Raw genomic sequence first — 25,427 nt, 5'->3', positions numbered from 1 at the left:
ACTCATCAGCTTCTTCAGCATAAATGATCAGAAAGAATGTCATAAAAGAATGCGAGAGTGGCCTCGTTCTTGGTCTGCAGTCCAGTTAAGTTAAAACTGTCCAGAAACTTTGCACATTGCCATTGGTCAGAAAATCGTGCGTTTGCCACTAGTCCAATGAAAGTTCATTTCTAAATCTAAGATATAACTAAAGTGTCTTTCACATGTTGATGGTTGGCTCTTCTTCTCCTGTCCACACCTTCAGATCCGTCAGGTAATAATTTTGTAGCACTTCGTTCTTCCGTTAGTACATACATTGTTAACTTCCTGGGAACATCGCTTTCTCACGCATTACGCTAGCAAGTGTATCTTTCTAAACACTAGATATCCTAGCAAACAGTTCTCATGTGAAAAGATATAATATCAGCTAACGTTTGGTCAACACAGCAGAAAAATAATTCATTAATACATTTCTTTATTCGCCCATTTATATGAATCATTTTAACAGTGCAGCTTAACATGAGGCTGTGCAACTAGGCCCAAACTGCGCTAAATGTAATACCTACAATTAATAAGCAAATACATAAGGAATATGAGTGAATGTGATACACTACTACATCAACTTAACATGAGCACATCAAATTGTACGAATAAGCAATTTATAAGGATACCTCGTAAATAAATGGCGGTCATTCACGTGGGTACATTTTGAAATCGCACATTATTTTCCATATTAATCTAGTTCTTGCAGATTCACAATTCAAACTTCAGAAGTATTTTATTAGTAAAAATTCAGCGTTCACTTGTGTGTGTGTCAATCTTGCACTGCTGCTATTCTGTATGTCTTCTGTGCTTTCAGTAAGCTTGCACTGCTATTGCCCTTATAGTACCTTCTCTTTCCATTTTATTGAAGCTTAAGGCAAACATTTCACTATATCAGAGCCTAAACGAGTGAAATTTCCAAAGTTTGTTTTCCCGGTCTTCTCAAGTTAAGGGTTCCAAAGAGAATGTTTATTGAACCAGGTCTCCCCTTTCCGCTATTCACGGAATTGACTTATGTTTCCTCCCAAAACAATCTGGATTGAAGCATGCCCTAAACATGTTCCTTCGTGTTTACTTCAACAGTTCATAACTCCTGCAGTTAACAATACAGGTGTTTGTATTCTTTTACATTGGATAGTTAAATGTAAAGCACTCCCAATTCTTCTACCTATGTCACATTCCCTTCCCGCTGTCCTCTTTCTGTTTATTTGACACACTTCAAATTAGCCACAGCGAGTTTCTAATCCAGGTACAACTCTGACTCACTTTTTCAATCACAAGCTCTCAGTGTACACCCTAAAAACATGACCCTACGAGCACTTCCACAGGCAGGTCTGGGCTGCAGCCCTGCCTTAGTTAATGGGATTACGTGCCTTGGCATTAAAGAATGTACATGGACTGCACACTCTATACTTAATAATAACAGGAGAGACACCTTGTTCTGGGAGGCTCCCACCCAGGTGTGTAAAATTTTTATTGGTTTATTAGAGTACAGTAAAACACTCCACTTGTTACGGTGTATTAGTTTAAGGGTTTTTGTGATCCCATAGCATTCTAAGAAAAATACGTTGTCTCTCTTTTGTGATGATTTTGACACCGCCTACTCTACATCATGTTGGCAAGCCTTTCCCTTTATTGGCTTCTTTTGTGCATTCAGTACTTTAGACATGAAGGTAACAAGGCGCACATCTCATGGTAATACTTTTAAGGTACACATGTATTCAGGAGTAGATCAAGAGACCACAGCAACTAACAACCAGATGCCATTACTTAATTCCGAATAAGCAACAACAGCTTTAGTAGATGAGAGGCTTAAGAATTAAGGTGTTCATGCTGGCGGTCAAAACACTGACCGCCAGCGATCCCGGAACCCCGACGGCCAAATAAAGAACCTTTCTGTGGGCCGGCCGGCGGAAACAGAAAGGCCAGGCCGGGACATTGATCACTGCGACCTGCGTGACGGGGCACTGAACCGGGGCCCCTGCGCTGCCCAAGCAAAGTGCATGGGCAGTGCAGGGGCCCCCAGGGGTGCCACGGGGCACCCCCTCTGCCAGCCTTTCCCTGGTGGGTGAACCCACCAGGGAAGGCTGATGGATATGGAAACATTATCCGAAGGGTAGCGCTGCTACCCTGTCGGATAGTGTGGCCACTCACCGCCAGGCTGCCTGACGACAGAAGTCTGGCAGTGAGTGAGGGCTGCCAATGGCGGCCCTCTATGTGTTTATTATGTGGCGGGTTGGCCCGCCATGCCGTCTGGTGGTTTCAGCCGCCAATGCCGGCATCGTGGGCCAACCCGCCATGTTTGTAATGACCTCCTAAATCTGTGTTTATTTGGGATTGATTTAACATATTGTGTTTTTTAACTATAAAATCTAAAGATACAGTACACATATAAAAAAAAATGGAAAGTTATCAGCAGTGAGTAGGTAACTCAAAGTGCAGAGAAGTGATACTAATTTACTACGTCAGGCCCAGATTTACATAGAATTCATGCAATGCAGGGCAGCAAGTAAAGTTGCTGTGCTGCGTTGTGTGAAACGGAGAAAGCTGAACAGTGCTATATCTGGTAAGACGTGGCACTGTATTTCTCTCTCCTTACATTGGGGCACTTTAGTCAGCCATGTGCCAAAAGAAGACAACCTTGTACCATAGTGCAAGGGTCTCTGCATTGATTGGTGTCTGCATTGAAGGGAGCATACTTTTGCTACTGAAAAGGGTCCTGTTAGACCTTTCAGTCCTTGCCGGGGTTTCTCCTATCTTTTTGGCTTCTGACCTGCTGTTTAGATCCTGTTCTGAATTTTGTTTTTGCTGGTTTTAGGACTCTGGGCACTTTACCACTGCTGACCAGTGCTAAAGTTAAGTGCCTCTGTCTAAATTGTATTGGTGATTGGTGTATCCATGATTGGCATATTTGATTTGCTAGTAAGTCCCTAGTATAGTGCACCCTGTGTGCCCAGGGCCTGTAAATCAAATGCTACTAGTGGGCCTGCAGCACTGATTGTGCCACCCACAAGTAGCTCTATATACATGTCTCAGACTCACCACTGCAGTGTCGGTGTGTGCAGTTTTAACTGCCAGTTTGACCTAGCAAGTGCACCCACTTGCGAGGCGCAAAGCTTCCCATTTACTACATGCAAACCACCCCTGAGGTAGGCCCAAGGAAGCCTCATGGGCAAGGTGCAGTGTATAGAAAAGTTAGGACATGTACTGGTTTGTTTTACATGTCCTGATAGTGAAATACTGCTTAATTCGGTTTTCACTATTGCAAGACCTATCTCTCCCATAGGTTAACATAGGGGTTGCCTTGAAATATATTTTAAGTGTAATTTCTCATTGGGAGCAGATAAAGATATGATGTTTTGGGTCCCTGAACTCACAATTTAAAAATACATCTTTTGGTGAAGTTGTTTTTTAAATTGAAAGTTAAAAAATGCCACTTTTAGAAAGCGGCCATTTTCTTGCATATTCATTCTGTGCCTCTTCCTGTCTGTGGAATACATGTCTGGGTCAGAATGACAGCTGGGCTGTTTGTGAATTCACTCCAGACACTCACACAAAGGGAGCTGAGATATGCCCTGCATATCCTGATGGGTCTTCCGGGGTTAGAGTGGTGGGACGTGCTGACTCTTGCACCTGAATAGGGCTGTGCCTGTCCTCACACAAAGCAGTCTCCAACCTTCTGGAGTGTGTCTGTGCCCAGGGCAGGAAAGGTAGGGTCTTGTGCACTACAAAGACTTTCCTTTGAAGTTGGCCTACTTCAAAGGCAGAAATGAGTCTGAGACCACAACTTTAGAATCCTTCCGGACTAAGGACATTCTGCCTGGAAGAAGAGCTGGATGCCGCAGGAGGGACTGCCACTCTGCCTGTTGCTTTGCTGGCCTGCTGCTTGCTGCTTCTGTCCTGGGAGAGAAAGGACTTTGCTTTCAACATCCTGCTTTTAAAGGTTCTCCAAGAGTTTGGGGTGAGCTTGCCTTCTAGGAGTCTCGGGAACATTAAAGACTTCATCTGCCAGCATCAAGGCTGTCTTGCTGAGAGTCCTGACTTGCCAGGTGGTGCCAAATCCATTTCCTGGGCCCTTGGGAGTGAGTTCTGGTGAAACCAAGAAGAAACCAAGTACATCGACTCCAGCGCAACTTCGGACAGACCCCGCAGGCCAAAGCCCGCTGCAGGGCCTCTGAAGTCCCACAACAGTGTGAATCCTGAGTGTTGTGTCACTGACGTTCGTGACACCTGACTCCGCCAGTCGAGTCAACGCCTCACATCTTGACCTGCTGGATTCATCAACCCTGCCAGATCGTAAAGAACCAACCCCTCACCACAGATGCCGCATCACCTCCCCTGCAACTGTATGGAACCAACGCACCACCTCCCCTGCCTAGCAGTAAGAAACTGATGCCACACCTCCTTGGTAGCAGTAAGGAACCGACGCTGCACCGGCACCAGCGACGCTTCACCTCCCCGAATCTGTGCAAAGTCAATGGTTGGGGTATGTAAATAACTTTATGAGTGACCTAGAACACCCAGATTACTACTATAAAACAGAAACACTACAATCTGTCACAAGAAAAAACCTGAAAAAAGACTGCTTGTCACATTTAGAAGAACTAAGTCTATCTGTTGAACTACTTAAGTCAAGTGTTCTTAAAAAAACAGTTGATTTTCACCTCTCCTGGCATGCAACTATACCTAAAGGAGGTAAGGAATGAACAGCATAGATTTGTTTTAACCAGGTTTAGGCTAGATTTTTTTCCATCACTTGGTGAGTTTTCCAACCATAAATGACTGGTTGAGGCCCATGGCCAAATGCCCCTGTGACATGGCTACTGAGCAAAGTACCTTCCATACGATACTATTTTGTTTGTATATTTCGCCAAGAAAGATATTTCTGCTGCCATTATTGAGATCCATGGACTTGATACAATGTCGACCAGCTTATGTGGTCTTACATTCTTTGCCAACCATATACATTTGTAACAGCAGGTCTTAATTTTTATGGGCTTTTCTTAGACACAGGAAATGAATACATTTTACTAGTGACTGAGAAGTAAATTCTATATCTATAGCGTATGTGACCTGTTGGGTGATTTTAATCATTTTATTAGTGTTCTATTGTTGTGTTGTTATGCTTTTATCCTGAGCAGAATATGAGGGTCATTCTGACCCTGGCGGCCGGTGGCCGCCAGGGCCACCGACCACGGGAGCACCGCCAACAGGCTGGCGGTGCTCCAACGAGCATTCTGACCGCGGCGGTTCAGCCGCGGTCAGAAGCGGAAAGTCAGCGGTCTCCCGCCGACTTTCCGCTGCTCGTGTGAATCCTCCATGGCTGCGGAGCGCGCTCCGCAGCCATGAGGATTCCGACTCCCCCTACCGCCATCCTGTTCATGGCGGGAAAGCCGCCATGAACAGGATGGCGGTAGGGGGGGTCGCGGGGCCCCTGGGGGCCCCTCCGTGCCCATGCCAATGGCATGGGCACGGCAGGGACCCCCGTAAGAGGGCCCCGCAAAGTATTTCAGTGTCTGCCTTGCAGACACTGAAATACGCGACGGGTGCCACTGCACCCGTCGCACCTTCCCACTCCGCCGGCTCGATTACGAGCCGGCATCCTCGTGGGAAGGTCGTTTTCCCCTGGGCTGGCGGGCGGTTTTTCAGCAACCGCCCGCCAGCCCAGGGGAAAACTTGTAATACCCGCCGCGGTCTTTTGACCGCGGCGCGGTATTTCGGAGGGGGGAATTCTGGCGGGCGGCCTCCGCCGCCCGCCAACATTGGAATGACCCCCTATATCTTTTTTAATATTTTTAAAATTGCTTTTAACTACAAAACCCTGTACCTTACAGTTTTATTTGGTCCTGACACCATGTATTCTACCTGAGTCTTAATGCTTTTCTCTTAATGTTTGGTTTGTGGTTAATGTTTTGCTTTCATTTTATGTACGTTTGCTTTTATGACAACTTCTGTTGAATAAAGCTTATTTGATTTGATCTGTGCAAAGTCTTTGTTTCATAATATTCCATGGTGCAGTACCTGGGGTCCATGCGACTCCGTGACCAGCCCGCACTCCCTTGCGAGTGGCGTTGGACTGCTGGGAACTAATCCATCAAGAAATCATGATAGCCCCAGTTGGAGCGATTGTTTTTTAAGCGCTACACTGAAGTTTATTCTTTGAAAATATGTATCTTTGCTTGTATATGTTGGATTTTTTGTTGTCTTGGTCTTGTTTTATTCAGATAAATATAAGCTTTTTTTTAAATAAAACTGGTATGGAGTACTTTTGTGGTGTTTTCACAATGTTACTGTGTGTGTTTGTTCAAATACTTTACTCATTGCCTCCCTCCAAGATCAGCCTAACTGCATGAGCCAAGCTAGTAAGTGGGTGAGAAGGGCTTATTTTAGTTGTGTGGCTCCCTTCACCTGACTTGAGTGACTGTCCCTACTTGGACCAGGTGCAAACCACTGCCAACTAGAGACCCCTTTTCTAACGGGTCCCTTCAGTACAGAAGCTATGCTTTAAGGTTTTTCCACTTTGTATGTGGGCTGTACAATGCAGTACACATGTAAGTGGAAAGACAATGAAAACATTTCTGGCTGAACAAATGCAACTTGTACTAAGGCTTATCAAAAATATCTTGCACTTAGATGTATGGCTGATCAAAAGTAACTTACACTTAGATCATTGATGTCTCCCATAAATCCAAATACTTAAAAGAACATTACAAAGATCTGAAGCTTAAAACATGTCTCTCTATGAATGCTAAAGGTTTTGTTAAAAAAAACCTTAACACATCAAGCATATCACAAAATGCATCTTTGTGGTATACGCATCACCTGTGCCACTGATTTTGTCATTTAATGGGTTTGATGACTTTCCCCTAGATCAGATGTATAACCAAACACTAGATTATACTACCACTACCAGCTATTAGATGAGTGCAGCTCCTTAGATGAGTGCACCTCCTTTAGCCAATAACCCTTTCACATTCATCACTGAATTTCTCCTTGTTAGATCGGCTTTGAGAAGGGGCAGGGTTTTGGTGCCAGTCCCTCTCTACAATTCTTTGTAGATAGGTATTTGCATCAAAAACCATGAGTTGTTGCATAGTAATACCCACGCACCACATGTGGAATGCCCTCTTGGCACAAAATAATGCAAGGCAGCCTATTGCACAACTTTGGGTTACTTTGGGTTACACTCCAAAGCTGCCTAAATACTTTGGGCCTTATTACGGCCTTGTCAGTCTAAAGACCACCAGGGTCATAGTGGCAGTCGGACCGCCACTTAACGACTGTGGTGGTAGCGCTGCCAGATTACAACTTAATGGCAGTCTGGCTTCACTGGTGGTCCTAATCCGCCCGGGCAGCACTGCAAGCATCGCTACCCTGGGGATTACGACTCCCTTCTCTTCCACCAGTTTCATGGCGGTAGCACTTCAATGAAACGGCTGGCAGAGGAGGGGTGCAGGGTGCCTCAGAGGGGGGCCTGCACTACCCAAGCACTTGGCATGGGCAGTGCAGGGGCCCTCCTGGCCAGCCCCGTCACAAAGTTTAGCAAACTTTGCGATGGGTGCTGCTGCATGCTACGCACTACAGCATTGCCGCTGGCTCTAATATGAGCCAGAGACAATACTGTAGTCTGATTCCTGCTGGGCCAGAGAGCAGAAACTCTGTTTCCACCCTCTGAACCAGTGGGAAACTCTTAATGGGGCCAGCAGGGAGGCTGCCACATTGGCTGCAACCTACCCGTCAGGACTTCAGTGAAATGGTTTTTCCATCCGCTGAAGTCGTAATGACCCCCTTTGCGTCTGGTTTGCCTTTGAAAAGTGATAGAAACCCAATACAATGCCTTTGTAATTCAGAGCCTTAATGTATAAAATGTAAAAAAAAAAAGCTTGGAAGGAGCCAAGAACAAAACTTCTTCACACTATTGGTTCACAATTAATAAATAGTTCAAAATTTAGAATTGTGGTCATCAACCATTTCAGCAGTTCATACTAATTTTTGCACTATTCCTCGGGAGCCAGACAACAGTTAATAGGAGACAGAAGACACAGGCAGACCCTGAAAACACATTGAAAGACACAAGAGGCACTCATCACATTTTAAAACACAAGGTTTGCAAAGTACTTACTGTGCTCTTTTCATTTAAGAAGCTCAACGAATGGAGGGAAAGCATGATTAGTTTCAGAACTCCTGGATGTCAAGGATTAGAGGCTGACGAGATCTGTTATGTTACCTTCTTGATGGTCCAAGGAAAGGGTGAGTGCTCTCAATTGCCATGGTGCCAGGAACCTAAAGGGCACAGCCTTTGTCCATACCTAGCCAGGTCTAAACATGTGTCCTGTCTTTCAGTCAAGTTAGCACCTAGTTCCCGTGTTGCAATATAATGCTGGACATGCTCTTCAGCAAGGCCCATCAGGCTCTGGGTATAGAAGGTGACCTTTGAAAGCAAGTGTAAGGTGATTAAGTATTGTCATCCACAATAAACCCTTTTAAATGATGCGTGCAAATGCAAGGCTGCCAAGTTTCCATCTACCTTCAATAAGTGTCATCTTAGAAGGCTGAAGTGCCACGTTGAACATAGGTTTGATATAGAAGCAACAGTGTTTATCCACTGACAACAAACAGATAAGGAAAACAGTGTTTGTGTACATTTCTGACAAGCACCAGTGCTCAGTGCCCATTAAGCATAAGAGGAAACTCTTGACGATTCCATGCACCTAGCCCACATACCACTGTTATGTGCTGGGCACAAGTCATGGCATACTTCCAAACACAGTACACACTCATCCTGGTTCAGTTGCCCACTGGGTATTCAAGTACTGCATCCAGTCCTCCTGGCTCCAGCCCCCACTAGACAAAGAATATGGATTGAAAAACAATACTCTAGATTTCAAACCTTTTAATGGTCAACTAATCACACAGAAGCTCTGCTGAGTGAATCTGATTACAAAGGTTTCAGAACCAGTCCCTGAGTTTCTCAAAACTTGCAGTGGCCATCTAGGTTGTTTTGGTTTTCAGACTTTTTGTCATTAACATTTAGTTCTGAAAATCAGTTTGTCAATCAAATTGCTGAAATAGCACTATATTCTGTGTTCTAGTGTTTCATAGAATACTTCGCAGGTGCATACCAAACCACAAAAGCATTTCAAGTGTGAATATGCCCTTCCTTCCTGACAAGTTTGGTGCAAATCTGTATAGTATTTTTATCTATATATTTGCACAAAAATGGTTTTGAAGCCTCCTATAACTATCACATCACAGTCTGCATAAAACCAGGCAAACATTTTTCAAAGGTGTGTACCTATTTATTATTTAAGATACTGAAAGGGATGGTATTGTTCCACCAGAGAAGCTCAATCAGTGGGAAGTAAGTTTGAAGTGTGGTGAGCTTGGTAATTCTGAGATTATCATTGGCTCCTATCACTGAGGATGCAGTTAGAGCTGCTATTACTAAAATTAGATCTAATAAAGCTCCGGGGCTAAATAAAGTCCCAGGAAATTTATATCTAAGTGATCCGGATGTTTGGGCCCTTATATTTTCTGGTAGCATTTAATAACATCTTTGCAGGTGGACCCAATACCCCTTCCTGAACAGGAGCCAAAATTATTCCCATTTATAAGAAGGGCTCCAAGAATGATCCCTGGAAATATAGGTTTATCAGCTTAATTGACTGTTCACAAAAGTTATTTAGCTTAATTCTTCTTGATCGCTTGCAAGGGTGGATGGAATGTAATGATATTCTGACTGATTTACAAGCAGGTGTCTGAGAGGAAGTTAGTAGGGTGGACCATGTTTTTAGATTTATGTTGGTTTATTGGAAACCAGTGGTCTTGGGGGTGGCCAACTATGCGTGGCCTTTGTTGATTTACGCTTCGCATTTTAGTTTGTTCCCCACCCCAGGGTATTGCAGGTCCTTCGGGAAATGGGAGTTCTGCCTGACTTGTTGGCTATTATTGCCAGGCTGCATAGGAACAATTATGCCCAAGTGCGGCACGTCTCACTGACTGATCCTTTTCCAGTGGGCCGTTGAGTTAGTCAGGGATGTGTTTTGGCTCCCACTCTTTATTCCCTATACGTCAATGGGCTTGTTGATTATCTGAATCTTTGCATTGGGGAAGTTCCCAGGTTGGCCAACCTTAAAATTCCTGCATTGTTATTTGCAGATGACACCCTTTTAATATCTAAATTGCCTATGGGACTGCAAAACACCTTAATCCACTTTGAGAGTTTTTGTGTACAGAGAGGCTTAGAACTTAATGCAGAGAAGCCCAAATATATGATAATAAACTCAGATCGGACAGCTAGCTCAAGCCCCGAACTCATTCCCCTAGAGTGGGTCCGTGTGTTTGATTGCTTGGGTTTAAACTTGACAGAGAACTTAGAATGGAAGGGTCATATTGAAAAGAGAAGGTTGAAAATGGTGATGGTGCAGAGTGTGGGGGCAATCCTGGGAGCTCACTGGGCAAATCCCTATGCAAATCCTTAGATCCCAGGGTCTGGGGACTGCTCTTTGTGGGGCTGAATTATGGGGGCACCCAGATGTGAGCAAACTTGTCATTGTTGAGAATTGCTTTCTGCCCCAGCCAGTGGGTCTTCCTGTTAGTACCCCTCTATTACCATTTAAGCTTGATCTGGGGATCAGTCCTATTAAAGATAGAGTGGGGTTTAGACTCTTATTATTCTGGCAAAGACTTTGGACAACACCTGAGTGATCCCCATACAGGGAAGCTGTTAGAGAAGTTTTAAGTCTTTGCAGCTCTAAAACTCTTTCCTGGTTCAAATATGTTAGGGACTTCTTATACAATATAGGCTGTAGTGAACTATGGTTGATTTCTGAGTCACCACGTATTGGAAAGGCATTATTAAAAAAAAGGTACTGGGAATTAATAGTGGGTCAACTCTTTGCCCACTCTTTGATTGGTGTGCTTTCACATTCCTTTCTTCAGATCAAGGATGTATTTTCCAGGAACAATTTTTGGATGAAATAGAATACCCCTTAGCAAGGAAACTGTACATGCAGTTCGGGTACAGTACGCTTCTAATTGCCATCTTTACTGGCAATTGGGCACGTAAGAATGATCCCATTTCATTCTCCTGTGCCTTGTGTGGAGCAGCCAATGAAACTGAAGAACATCTCCTATTTTTTTGCCAAGACTATGCCAGGTGTAGGAAAATATGGGTTCTCCCTGTGTAACCAGTCATTTGGTGTGAGAAAATGTCAAACAGCTCTTTGATTATTAAAATCTGATTTTAGTCGTCCTTTAACTTTTGTTGTCTCCCGGTTTCTCCTGGCAATGTGGGGAATAAGACAACGCACACATTTATAATAATTGATACAGTGCCATGGTCCCCTTATTATGAAAATATTTTGGGCTCTGGCCATTGGACCAACATTTGGAAGACGCTACCCATTGTGATCCAAATAAGATAGTGTTGAATTGATGCACAATATTATGTTATATATTGGAATCTGTTTAATGTATTTTAATCAATAAGGTTTTTTAACGGCTTGTTTTGCCCAATCGTCATGTATTCATGTCTAATTCTTTTAGCTGCATTGAATTGTTTATGATGATTTATAATGTACTTTTATGGTCAGAATAACCGAAATAAATTATTTATGATGATGATTTAAGATAATTCTAGCAGATTTGTCACAAGTTATTAGTCAAAAAGTCAAAACATGTTTTTCCAATGGACTAAGCAATTCTGTGAACTGAGTGATTTAAACATAACTGCAGAGTTGCCCTCACTCCTTAGATATACTTAAAATGAAACTTCAATAAGAAATGTAATTTTCGATCAGCTGTTAATCTGGCTGCCCCATGATGGATCTGCATGCGATTTTTGTAGATGTTTCACCGTCAACCTCCTATTGTTCCTGTCAAGTTATGTGTAAATCGCATCGGTAAGACAAAGTTCAAAGCAGTAACTGAAGGTAGCATTCCCCATCTATGTTCCATAGGAGGCTTGTTTCCATATAGAATAACAACTGTTGAGTGATACCAGATATGGCATGCATATTGGCCACGAATAGCCCCTTATTTTGTGGTTTGGTGTAAAGCAATTTAGTAATTTTTGAAAAAATCGCAATTCCAGCAAGTGGTTGAATGAGCATCATAAAACTACTGATTAGTATGTTTTGATTAGTATGCTTAAAAACGATTAAAGAAATTCCTTAGTTTCCGAACCAGTGATTTCTTTAATCGTTTTTAAGCATACTAATCAAAATATACTAAACAGCAGTTTTATGATGCTCGATCGGCCTCTGGTTGAGGACGTCGTCATCCTCATTATGTATTGTAAACCTGAATAATCTAATTGCTACTCACGGATTCAAAATCTTGTTCTATTTACCATTACTTGAGGCAAGGGGTTCTTAAACCATTCCTGAACCCATTTCATTGTAAAATCATAAAGACTGCAAGGTAGGAACAAGGGAGGGCACACCTCAGTCCCACAGAAGGATTAAAACAATAGCAAAAGAGTATAAAATGCCATTTATTGGCAAGAACAAAGTTTAAATTATCACACGAGGTTCAAGAACCAAAAACTGATTTTCAAACCTGTTTCAAACTATTCTCAAAAATTCTTGGAAAGATATTTCAGTCCAAAGGCCCTGTGGCTAGTGTTTGAGCCCGGCACATGGGATGCAAGAGCAAAGGCTGAAGTCCTCTCCCGTGGCAGAGACATCACAGTAAATGACCAAAGCCCATATGCAGAGGACCCTGGTCTAAAGAAGACTAGTTGTAAGGGGTGTCAAGGGCCATGCCATGACGCCAAGCTGCTGGACACGGCCAAACGTCAAGTGCTGTGGGAGCTGGAACCTAATGGACTGGGACATGGCCAAATCTAGGACATGCAGCCGCAACCCACTGGGAACCGCCGAAAGTCTTGTGCATTGTCTGCTCATGGCATGGACAAAGGGCACACCCAGCATCAGCATCCAGAGGTCATTAGAATTTTACGCTAAGCCATGGTGAGGGGGCTTGAATCGTGAATGACGATCATGCACAGATGAAGGTCACAAAGTGTGAGTGCAGGGCAGGGCTGAGAAACGCACTCTGCTGCACTTGATAGAATGTCATTCACTGTGTTTTCCAAGGCCAGGGGTAGTGGGCAAATTGCATCGATAAATACTATCATGGCGCCCAGAACACCAAACGTGGTGCAAAAATATTTACACTGCAGAGTGTGGAGACCGGGGAGTGGTTGCTGGACATGGCAAAACACTATGACGTGTGCACAACACAATATGTACAGCTGAAGAATGTTTGCTGTGGAGCTATGGGTGACTAGGTGATGGGTCTGGTTAGAGGTCCTAGTCTTCCTTTAGAGACTACAGACCAGTGAACGAATACAGATGATAAGCAGGAGAGATGAGTTTGTCAAGACTTTCTTACGCTGCATTTTGAATTATGGCACTCACAATGAATTGCTGTAAAGTGTTTTTATGTATCTTCAGATTCTTGGGGCGCAAATTCTTTGTGAACTTTCTAGCAGCATTGTGGATACCAAAACTTGATTTGCACCCACGTTTGTCACTGGACCGCTCTCAGGTGTGTACTGTTGCCTGAGAGACGAATTTAGGCCCACATTTATACTTTTTTAGCGCTGCATTTGCGTCGTTTGTTGATGCAAAATCGACTCAAACTTACAAAATACAATTGTGTTTTGGAAGTTTGTGCTACTTTTGCGTCAAAAAATTACGCATATGCGGCGCTAAAGAAAAGTATAAATATGGGCCTTAGTGTCTCCATCTGGCAGGCAGGCTCCAACGCACATGCATAAATGCAAACCGCCGGTTCTCTGGTATTTCTCACCAACCTGCATTCATATCCTCTAAAGTGATGCATGATTCTTGGAAGTGCATGCACACATGTGGTTCTTGCATGCCTATACAGGAAGAATTTTTTACAAATGCTCATGCACATTCTCAAATACACCACATGATCCCCAAATGCATGCGCGTGTTCCTCAATTGTGGTTCTCGAACAACACCATCAAAAATGTAAAAAATAAACAAATAACGTGTATACAACATTTAACAGCAAATTACATTGTTTAAAAAAAATGTAAATTATCAATAATTGTAAAACTAATAAAAGAAAAAAAACAATGTCATACCTATATGAAGAGTTATGAAGTTTGAATTACTTCAGTGTTTTGAATTGTGAAAAAATGTTAATTTGCACTCTTTAGTAGTTAATGAAATTATGACATTTTCATGAGAAAAACATTTTTTCCTTAGCTGAGTAGTAATTAGACGACACTCAGCCTACTTTATCTCATTCCCCCGATGAGAATTAGCGGCTATGGCATACGTCTCCATGATCCAAAGACAATGAGGATGTCCACATTGTGGAAAAGCGCCTGCACATTGAAAATTCCTGGGTGTGAGTTTTTTTTCCAACCCACCCGAGGGAGCCAGGTAAATGAATGTGCATCTTGCTTCCTGTAAGGCATGCAATCATCAGTTATCCAGAGACAAGAGTGGGCACATTATTACTAAATATTTAACAGCTACTGGGTGCTAGCATAGGAAGTGGTATTGGATTACTCAGTATCCAAAATCTGAATAAAGATTTAAGCACTTTAAATCAGTTCACCCACCAGCACTATACAGCCAGTTGACAAAAAGTCGTCCTAACACCACTCCAATGTTATCTTCTTTGATTTACTCCAGCATTTGCTTATTGATCCACATGTGGGTGGCAAAGAAATGTATGCATTAACATCTAGATCAACAAACAAGGGATGGAATAAACCAAAGAAGATAACTTTGTTGTCAGGGACATCTTAAGGATTTTGCGGGCCCTAGGCCTAACGTATTTTTTTTGGGGGGGGGGGCTTTTTAGAACAGCTTTAAATTCATGGTTCAATGCCCCCTTTGGCCAGGTCACTGACAGTGCGCATGCACACTGGTCCAACTTCTAAATGTGTTTCCATCTAATATTCAGAGATAGTGATGTGTTTTTCAATAATGTAACACAACAGCATCTCACTAACATTACTGCAAACAATCTCTGTAATACCCCCACATTTCTCATATGTGAGGTCCTGTTTTGGTCTAAAATAAACTATTTTATGGCTGTTGCGTGAAACAGACAAATTTCTCTTCAAAATGTCTGTAACAGACTCACACATTACTCACATTAAAAATAATGTAACGAAAACGATAATTAAAACAATCTTTTTAACAATTATTCAGGGTCATCAGGGAAAGCCTCTCTAGCTGGCTGTATCAGGGGGCCCCTGAAAGGCTAGGGCCCTGGGCCAGAGCCCACTTTGCCCAAGCCTTAAAACGTCTCTGCTTGTTGTTGTACAAGACTTTGGGCCTGATTGAGATCTTGGTGGACAAGTTACTCAGTCACAACAGTGACAGATATCCTGTTCGCCAAAATATAAATCCCATAGGTTATAATGGGATTTATATTTCAGCAGACGGGATATCCATCACTGCTGTGACAGAGTAACTCATCCGCCAAGATCTCACTCAGGGCCTTTATGTAAATTTGTGGTGGAGTGCGGATGGATTGAGTTACAAAAAGACACACCACAGGAAGCAATAAAAAAACTACAATACCAGGAGGGGAGACAGCAGGACAGCAGTCTCCATCATTGATTACCAGTGCACTAGATAGAGAAGTGAACAGATGTCACCCACACTGATAGCCAGAATCTAGAAAAAACACTTTGAGAAGCAGAAGAAATATTGAGGTCACTTAAATACATGTGGAAAAGCTATCACAAAAATGGACAATCTGCAGGACAAGAGGTTGAGGACAATTGAGTTGCAAAGCAGGAACCACCCCAAAGGTTTTAGTGCACAATCATCAGTTGTTTTACGCTGATGCATTTCAGGCTTACCTCATCTAAGTTCACAAACATTAAAACATGATTAACGTTTACAGGCTGAACATATTATTGCACTTGCCATTATGCAAATAGGACATTTATTGCAGCAAAAAAAGGTAGGGGCATACTTGAGAGGCTTGCGTCATCAGATCATCACTTTTTTTGATGTTCCGGATGAGGCCAGCCTGTCAACCATATCTTTGAGACCACTCAAAGCCACTTTACTTGGCTTTGCGTGGAATCATAGATATGGAGTAAGACAAAGCATCACAGGTTGCTGCTTTGCCTTACTCTTAACCAGGGAGGTGTTCCATGGGTTTTATGGTGGGTTTTCCCATACAACAGCCATGGAGTTTGACGCTGCCCCAGTTTTACTTAATTACATGAACCTGGGGCAGCGCCAAAACCTTATGTCTCCCCAGATCAGCCGCAACGAGAAGAAATATTCTCATTTCTCCTCGTTGTTTTCTCTTTCCATGTTTGCTGCATCCTGCAGCACACATAAAAAAGAGGAAAATGCCTCTGAGTGTTGTTTTTGTGCAAGAGGGTGTCCCTTCTTGCACAAAAACAATCCTGCATGCAACGCAGGCAGCCTTGCATGATGGTGCAACAGTGCCTACGTTGTTGCTAGGCAGCCAATTGTGCACCAACATAGGGGAAAAGGGCAGGAATGCATCGTATTTCATAAATACAGTGCATTTCTTCCCTTTCACATTAGCGTAGGGCGGCACAGCATGAAGACTGGTGGCGCTGCCGTATGCCACTTCCTCATAATATGGGCCTTACTGGTATGGTAAGTGCACTGCTACAGACTTAAAATAACCCATCTCAATTAATAAGTGGGCACAAATATGAACAGGATCAGTAGTGGTTCACAAAAATAAGGACTGCGATCAATAGATGTGAACAAAAAAGGTTACATAAGTTGTGGTTGACTTTAAAAGCTTAAGATATTGAAAATCCCACGAAAAGAAAAGAAAAATCATCGAGGACGCCATTTCGGGATGGCATGATGTTATTCAAATGTTCATCACTGATAAAACTCTTTGACCGGTTCCCAACTGCTCTGCAAACTACTGCTGTCCTAAAATGATTACCATCACCTCACATTGCAGAGTTTCACACACTCCCTTTTAAAGTTCGTAAATTGCATTTTTTTAAACAGAAAAAATCGTGAGTATCCAAAGGACCAATGTGCACAGCCCCCCCAAGTTAGCTTAATTGCTGATCTTTTTCACTTCCAAGCATTTTAGAATTTTGTTTAATAGTGGTTTAAACCAAGGTATAGTGCTATCCATATGGAAATACCTTGTGGTTAAACCAATTCTGAAAAAAACATAACTTGGATATTACCAAAATTAGTAATTATTGGTTATATCTGTTTACCTTTTCTTGTCAAAGTTCTAGGAAAAAAGTAGTTTACACTCAGCTATTTCAATATCAAGAAAGAGACCAGCCCTTATGTCTTAATCAAGCTAGCTTACTCCCACAGCAGCCTCTGTTCTGGACTGCCTTAGATGATTGCTAGATGCAGGAGATGGTGGAATACTAGTAGTCCGTCTCTCTGCAGCTTTTAACACCATAGATTATGAATTTCAATTCAAGGCCTATAAAAGGTGGCCTTGACAGCACCGCACCACCCTGAACTGGCTAAATCCTTCTTAAATAACAGTAGTCAATTGGTTGATCTTTCTTCACCCCCCTACTCAACAACGCATAAGTATGGTGTACCACTGGGTTCAATTTTATCACCCCTACTTATTAATAATTAAACACTTCTTTAGGCAGCTGCTCTTCATAAGTAGGGAGCTGCATTCTATGTGTACATTAATGACACTCAGCTGCTGTTTCTCGTGAAGGAGCCCCAAGGTTTGCGGTATTCCTCTCGTGTCAGTCTAAATAATTGCCTCCACTACACCAGATAGGGGATGGCAAAACGTTTTCTGAACTTAAGACCATCAAAACCAGACGTTCTACTGACCACCAACAACTCTCTAATAATAGTTGGCCAGATTGGTCATCAGAGATGTGGTTCTTTTCTGCTTCTTCCAAGTCATGTGAAATGTAGGTTTCATTTTTAACTCTAATTTTTCACTGAAAGATCAACTCTCTGAAGTTGCTAAATCCTGTTACTGGTAACTAAAATTGCTTAAGGCCTTACTTCCTTTTCTGAAGAATAAACACCATATGTCAGTAATAAGTTCACGTATACAACTGAGGCTATATTAATATGGCCAGAGCTTAATTTGTAAATTAAAACGTGCTGGTGCCCAAAGCTCTCCTTTGAAACATGGGGCTGCTGCAATTAGATGTGCAAGTGCAGAATACTGAGCCAGCATAATCCTAAAGCCATCTCAGTCTTCTTTAATCCACTTACACCCACTTCCTGCTCCTTCAGCTCACTCTTGCAGCTTTCTGCTATCTCCTTTTGTGACGCTTTTTCGTTTCGCTCTTCCTCTGTCTTTCCCATATGTGTCTTTTGCTCTCAGTAAATGCTTGAGGCAGAAAAATAAGTGCCGGCCCTAAAAAATAAGTGCCAGTTGCCCGCACCGGAAACCACAGGCTCAAATTAAGCACTGATGGTGGCAATGTCTTTTAGCTAGACTCTCCTGGCATGTCTTGTGGCGAAACTGCAGCTAGTGCAAAACCCTGCCACACGCTTTGTTACCGGGGAGTCTAGGACAGCACCAAATTGCTTTGGCGAACGTATCTTAAATTACCAGCTCTTCCACTTCCTTCCTCGATCGTGGTGTGTAATTGTTCAGCCACAGGCAGTATATTAGCCCGAACAAAAACGCATGGCTACTCTTCATGTCACCAGCTCTAGTCCTTTTGGCATCCTTTTCTCACTCAGCACCCTTTCCAGTGCCTAATTTGTGCTTGTTCTTCCCGGTGCTGAGCAGCTGCACCTATTTTTGAGGGCCGGGGGATTTTTCTTCTGCCGCAAGCATTTGCTGCGGGCAAAAGACACATATGGGAAAGAAGGAGGAAAGGAAAAATGAAAAAGCGTCACAAAGGGAGAAAGTAGAAAGCTTCAAGACTGAGCTGAAGGGGCAGGGAGTGGCTTTATATGGATTGAAGAGGCCCGAGAGGGCTTCAGGATTACGCCGCCTCAATATTCTGTGTTCGCACATTTAATTGCAGCAGCCGCGTGTTTAAGAGGAGGTCTTTGGGCAAGGCGCCTTTTTATTTACAAATTAAGCACTGACCCTTTCTCTGCATTGTACATGTTGCTGTATAGATTACAGGGCCATCCCTGATTATCCCCCCCCCCTTTTTTGGCGTTCACACACTGCCAGGCTGGTGCTGTGTAGCGTATGTGCCTTAGTCCTTATTACAATTATAATTTTACTTAGCCTGATTTTATTTATTAGTTCGTTATTATTTAATTATTTATATATTTTTTTAGCTATAACATCATGCACGATGTGAAAACATCTCCCACACACACTCAATTCAAGAGCAACACTCTTCCATCTTCACACCCTGCACGGTACTGCTTGCTGTCCTTGTCGGTAACATAAGGGGGGTTGGGGGGGGGGCAGCGATGATACACATGCGACAATAAAATACAATACGAAGCTCTCTGGGGCGCCGCACGGTGTAGCCCGTGCATCAGAGCTGAAGGCTTTCACGCAGCTCTGAGAACAGTGGAGGGCCTTGTGTAGCATTCTCCATGTCCAGCAAGCAGTGACTGAGTTCACTTGTGTTACATTTAATAAAACCGAACCAGTACAATACAAGGACGGTCTCTCTGTCTCTACAGAACACGTCCCACATTTTGCAGCGCGGCCTGTCATTATCCACAAATATTAGGGTATAAGATAAGTGCCTTTTAATTATGTGGCTGGAACATATTTTCAGGTGTTTCTGCACTCGGAGATAGGTTTGTGACAAACATATAACGATCATGAGCACCGAAGCGATACTTCTTAAGGGTTTAACTCTTCCATCCATCCATCCATCCATCCATCCACACCATTTTACTTCGCAGCTCCTGTAGATCAACAGTGTTGTTTCCCTACCATATCTTCTAAGCAGGTAACTAGAAAAAAACTGCAAGCTGACAAACACGGGCAGCAAGAGACTACAACAGCTAGCTGTGTGTCGCTCTACTGTGCACATTTCCAAGAGTGAGGAAGACGCCTTTCATCACAACTTTAGTAGTAGGTAACTTCAAGAATGGAGCACAATTATGATGCCTCCTAAAATAACAAACCGATTACTATTACATTTACATCAAAAGAAGACATAGATCACGATAACACAACATAAATCTGAAAAGCTGTGACAGAGTCATTTCCAGGACTTTAGGTCAGTCTGTTAGCTGTTGAACTTCCCTCTAACCCAGAAGTCCCCCACCTAAGGCTAAGTGCACCCTGGTGTCAACACAGCTGCGGAAGTCATCTATGGAACTTCAAATGGAACTTCAAGTAACTCTTCATCGTGGTAGACGTCAGGGTACATTTTACCTAATACATCTTGGAAAGAGTTCTTCTGGCTTCATATTGATCAAGCTTCTGACGTCAGTATACCTCCTACCGACGTATTTGGTGGCTATAATGATGCATTTCCACTACATTTTATGACAAGACCGGAGGCTCTATTATGCGTTCTTTTCTTACTTTAATTTAAACAGCAGCAGTCAAGAAACTACAACTCCCAGGAGGGTTAGCTAATGTCTAACCAATGGGAGCAAAACAATAACCAAAACTGGACCAATAGGAAGGGGCCATAAACCATAGAGAGCACCCTTGACTGCAAGCAGCCCTCTTTTCTTGCTGCTCGCAGTCAAGATAAGTACTCTCCTTTTCGTCTCCTACGTACTTATTGATTTTTCAGATGTTTTCATGCATTTATCGTTTTAGTGTAATTTACTGTTCATGTGTTGGGGGTACAAGTTCTTTATTGTCTTTACCGCTTCACGGCGGATTTTATTCAGTTTTTCTTCCCCTCTCTTACCCCCCCCTCCTCCTGCAGCATCGGTCTTACAGGCGCGCTCTCCGCCGAGCGTTCTATCGCGCAGTTAGTTTTCTTCTGTCAGCGCGCGTCTCAATCTAACACGCGTCTGACAAGGAATTCCTTACCGGTCCTCCGCGGCTTTGCTTCAAACGGCTTCACTTCCTCTCGTCCGCCGCAGGCTTCTCAAAGCGGCTCCACGCGTCGTCGGCTCCTTGGAGGACAGCGTTCATATCGCTGCCGCTCCTTAGTGCCGATTCGCTCTCCAATTGGATTTTCCCCTTCAGGTCTCTGCCTCGGGGAGGAGTCAAGCTTCAATTCTCGGAGCGTGTTGCTCCTATTAACCCTTCCTCAACCTCGCTTTGATGTCTTGCTACAATACATTTTTGGGGCCTGTTTTCTGGTATTTCTGCCCACAATAATTTTGTTTCACCATGGAATTGGGGAGTTCTCCCTCAAGGTCTGCCTCTGAGGAGGATGAGGAATCCTTTAAACAGGATTTGAATAAATTTATCCAGTCCTCTGTTAAACACGCTATGAAAGCGTCTATGGACAAAATGTCAAAAAATATCGAAAATTCTGTCATGTCCATGGTGTCCAAATCTATGGCGCATTCTGCGGGGGAAAGCAGAAAACTGAAATTATCCTCTTCCAAATCACGTAAAGGCGCACAGACAGGAAGTGAGCTTGCCTCACACCAGACTGAGTACTTAATTCCTCCCAGGCCTCCTTCAAAGGAGGGGATTTCCGCCAAAAATACGACATCTCAATCGAAATGTAAATCAAAATTAAAACATATTACTGCGCATAAAAAGATTGTGATTTCAAAAAATTTGGACACGGACGATGAGGACATGGATGAGTTATCCCAGTCCGACAATCCGGATGATACGTTTTCCCCATCCTCTCCTTCCCCCAAACGTATCAAAATTGCAGCAAGTGGTCCCTCTACCAGCGTAGTCGACTCAGTGGGTGTTCCCATGTTTGATCCGTCCCTCATACACCATCCTAACTCATCGGAATGGCTCCCGTTACACCATGTAGGTGATTACATCACTTCCCGCTTACGCCTTCCTTTAGATAAGCAGACCAGATCCAAATTAAAATCAGAATGCCCCAGACCATCGTTGGACTCCAATATTACGGCAACCCCAACTATTGATGACTCACTCATCACTTTCTTTACCAAATTCGGTAAGGATCCCCGTAAAGGAGTGGACAAGGCCTGGACCACTTGTCAGGACAAGCTCCTGGATGTGGTAGGCCCTCTGGCAAGGATCTTTGACATAGCTGAATCAGCCAGGTTAGAGGAATCGCCTATTGATCCCTTAGATCTTTCCCTTTGGACTCAGAGAGCCTTTTGTCTTTTGGGCAATGCGAACTCAGCTATTATTCACGAAAGGCGTAAGGGCCTTCTACTCAAAATGGACCCCAAGTTAGCTAACTTGGCCACTCGAGACCCCGGCATTCAGGCCGACGGGAAACTCTTTGGTGATAACTTCATAAAGGACGTTAGCCGTTTCGTTTAGACTTTTTCATCCTTGGACAAAGCCCAACAAAATCTCAAGAAAGTTTTTAACCAACGTGTTTTTTCCCGGGCCGGTAGAGGTAGGAGCCGCTTTACCGGCTGCACATACAGGAATCAAGGCTCAAGAGGATATGCCAATTCCTTCAACTCCTATTCTCACAAGTTCAAACCCCACTTTTATCCACAAAGAGCTAGGGGTTTCCGCAACCGTGGCCAGCGCTTCTCCAGACCGCCCATTAATCAAGGTAAGCCAACTTTCTGGCCCTCCCGTGGGAGGTCGCCTTCGCTTCTTCCTTCAGAAGTGGAAGTCAATCTCTGCAGATCCTTGGGTCCTCTCCACGGTTCAGGGATATCAAATCGAACTTCTTTCTCCCCCTCTCCAATTCTGTCTTCCTCCTCTTCCAAAGTTTTCTCTAGAAATGTCCTCTCTAATCTCTCTAGAGATCCAATCTCTCTTAGAAAAAGACACCATCCATCCTTGCACGCCAGACCCATCCGGATTCACCAGCTCTATATTCCTCGTCCACAAAAAGAACAAAAAGCTAAGACCGGTAATCAACCTGAAATCTTTCAATCAGTTTGTCATCTATCCACACTTCAAGATGGAAACCATTATCCATCTCAGGGATATCTTGCTCCAGTTCGATTGGCTAGTCAGACTAGATTTACAGGACGCATACCTGACCGTTCCTATTCATCCTTCTCACAGAAAGTTTTTGCAATTTCTTTGGAATTCAAAAACTTATCACTTTTCCTCTCTTCCTTTCGGCCTATCCTCCGCACCCTGGTGCTTCACAAAACTATTGAAACCGGTCGTAACCTTCCTTCGCGCCCTAGGTATCAGACTGATTATCTATCTCGACGACATTTTGATCATGCACCAGAGCAAATCCTCTTTGCTATCTCACCTGCAGATAACATCCACACTCCTCTCAGATCTCGGTTTCATGATAAACCACGAAAAGTCAGTTCTTCTACCCTGTCAACAAATAGAGTTTCTGGGCTTCCAAATAGATTCCGTTTCGGCCGCTCTGTTCCTTCCCTGTTCCAAAGTTTCTGCAATAAAAAAAGAACTAATCTTAACTCTTCAAAAAGATTCTATTTCTCTCAGAGCCCTCGCAAGGGTCGTCGGCCTTCTCTCGTCCTCTATCCAGGCCATCTTTCCAGGACCCCTTCACTACCGCGCCCTTCAGCGCCTCAAAATCCTTCATCTTCGTCGAGGGCTGGCTTATTACGACCTCGTCTCCTTGGATCAGGAATCCCAGATGGAAATCCAATGGTGGATATCCCATTTAGAGGCTTGGAACGGCAGATCCATCTTCCCCTCTGTGCCCGATCTTGTGTTAGAATCAGATGCAAGTCTCACGGGTTGGGGCGCCCGCTGTGGTTCGATATCGACTGGCGGTATATGGTCCGCAGAGGAGTCCAGATTGCACATAAATTGTTTAGAGCTTCTTGCAGGCTCCTTTGCGATCAAAAGCTTCACAAAAAACAGGGCACAATGCTCCATTCTGCTCCGTATGGACAATATATCAGCAGTGCGTTACATCAACCGTCTAGGGGGCACCAGGTCCAGACCGCTGGCTCTACTAGCCAAGAGCCTCTGGGACTTTTGCCTGTCCCACAAAATTTCCCTCTTAGCAGAATATCTACCGTGATCATTGAATTCCAATGCAGACTGGCATTCTCGCCACCTCACAGACTCCAGCGACTGGAAATTACACCAGTCAGTCTTTCATCAGATAGAAAGGAAATGGGGTCCTTTCCAAATAGACCTCTTTGCGTCCAGACTCAACACTCAGCTTCCCCATTTTTTCAGCTGGCGCCCGGATCCACTGGCTTTGGCTACAGATGCTTTCCTACAAGATTGGTCCGGTTCCCTCAACTATGCCTTCCCTCCTTTTATCCTGATCAACAGGGTTCTGAACCAGGTCAGACGCCAGAAGGCATCCCTCGTCCTGCTAACCCCCTTTTGGCAATCTCAGGTTTGGTTCCCTCCCCTTCTCGAGCTGACAGTGGATTTTCCTATTCTACTCCTGATATTTCCATCCCTCATTCTAGATCCTTTCGTTCGCCCTCACAATCTGATTCTCGACCAATCTTTAACACTCTCAGCCTGGCTCATTTCCGGTCTTCCCAACAGACCCATACTATTTCGGCAGAAGCTTCAGAGTTCATCAATAACGCATGGGCACCTGGCACGAGACGAGCCTATAAATCAGCTTGGGCTCTTTGGTCAAGCTGGTGTCTGGGAAAGTGTTCCAATCCCTTTTCAGCGGATCTAAGTCTTATTATTAATTTCCTAGCCGCCCAGGCGGGCTTAGGTAAGTCATACCGCACAATAAATCTTTACAGATCGGCTATTTCCATGAACCACTCAAATATTGACGGCAACCCTATTGGGTCTCATCCTTTAATCTGTCGTCTCCTGAAAGGAGTCAAGCTCTCCAAACCCCCTTCTGCCAAATATTCACATATCTGGGACGTCTCTCTGGTTTTAAATCTTTTCCTCTCCTGGCCAGATAACTCAAGCCTTTCTCTTAAAATGCTCTCTGCTAAGCTTACCATGTTGCTATGCTTAAGTTCTATAAAAAGGACTTTGGACGTTAGGTCCCTAAATGTCTCTGCCCGGCAATTCTTACCTTCAGGGGTCCTATTCCACATTTCCAAACGCACCAAAACTAACTTACATTCCGTTTTCTATCCTTTCTTTCCAGACAAGCCAAAGTTATGTGTAGGTCTTTGTTTAAAAGAATATGAAAAAAGAACCGTTAACCTGAGAACGTCCTCTTCCAATCAATTATTGATCTCTTTTCGAAAACCCCACAATCCAGTGACTTCGGCAACGTTGGCTCGCTGGATTAAATTGATTATGTCCCTAGCGGGAATAGATATTTCCATTTTTGGAGCACACTCCTCCAGGGGGGCTATGGCCTCAAAAGCTTTCGCCATTGGGTCCAGTTTAGAGGACATTCTCAGGTCGGCAGACTGGTCAAACGATAATGTTTTCAAAACCTTCTATTGTAAACCTGTTAGAATTGCTTCTTCCTTAGTTATTGACCAGCT

This window comes from Pleurodeles waltl, chromosome 10 (assembly GCF_031143425.1).
Source record: "Pleurodeles waltl isolate 20211129_DDA chromosome 10, aPleWal1.hap1.20221129, whole genome shotgun sequence".
Lineage (NCBI taxonomy): Eukaryota > Metazoa > Chordata > Amphibia > Caudata > Salamandridae > Pleurodeles > Pleurodeles waltl.
This window is presented reverse-complemented; position numbering follows the sequence as displayed.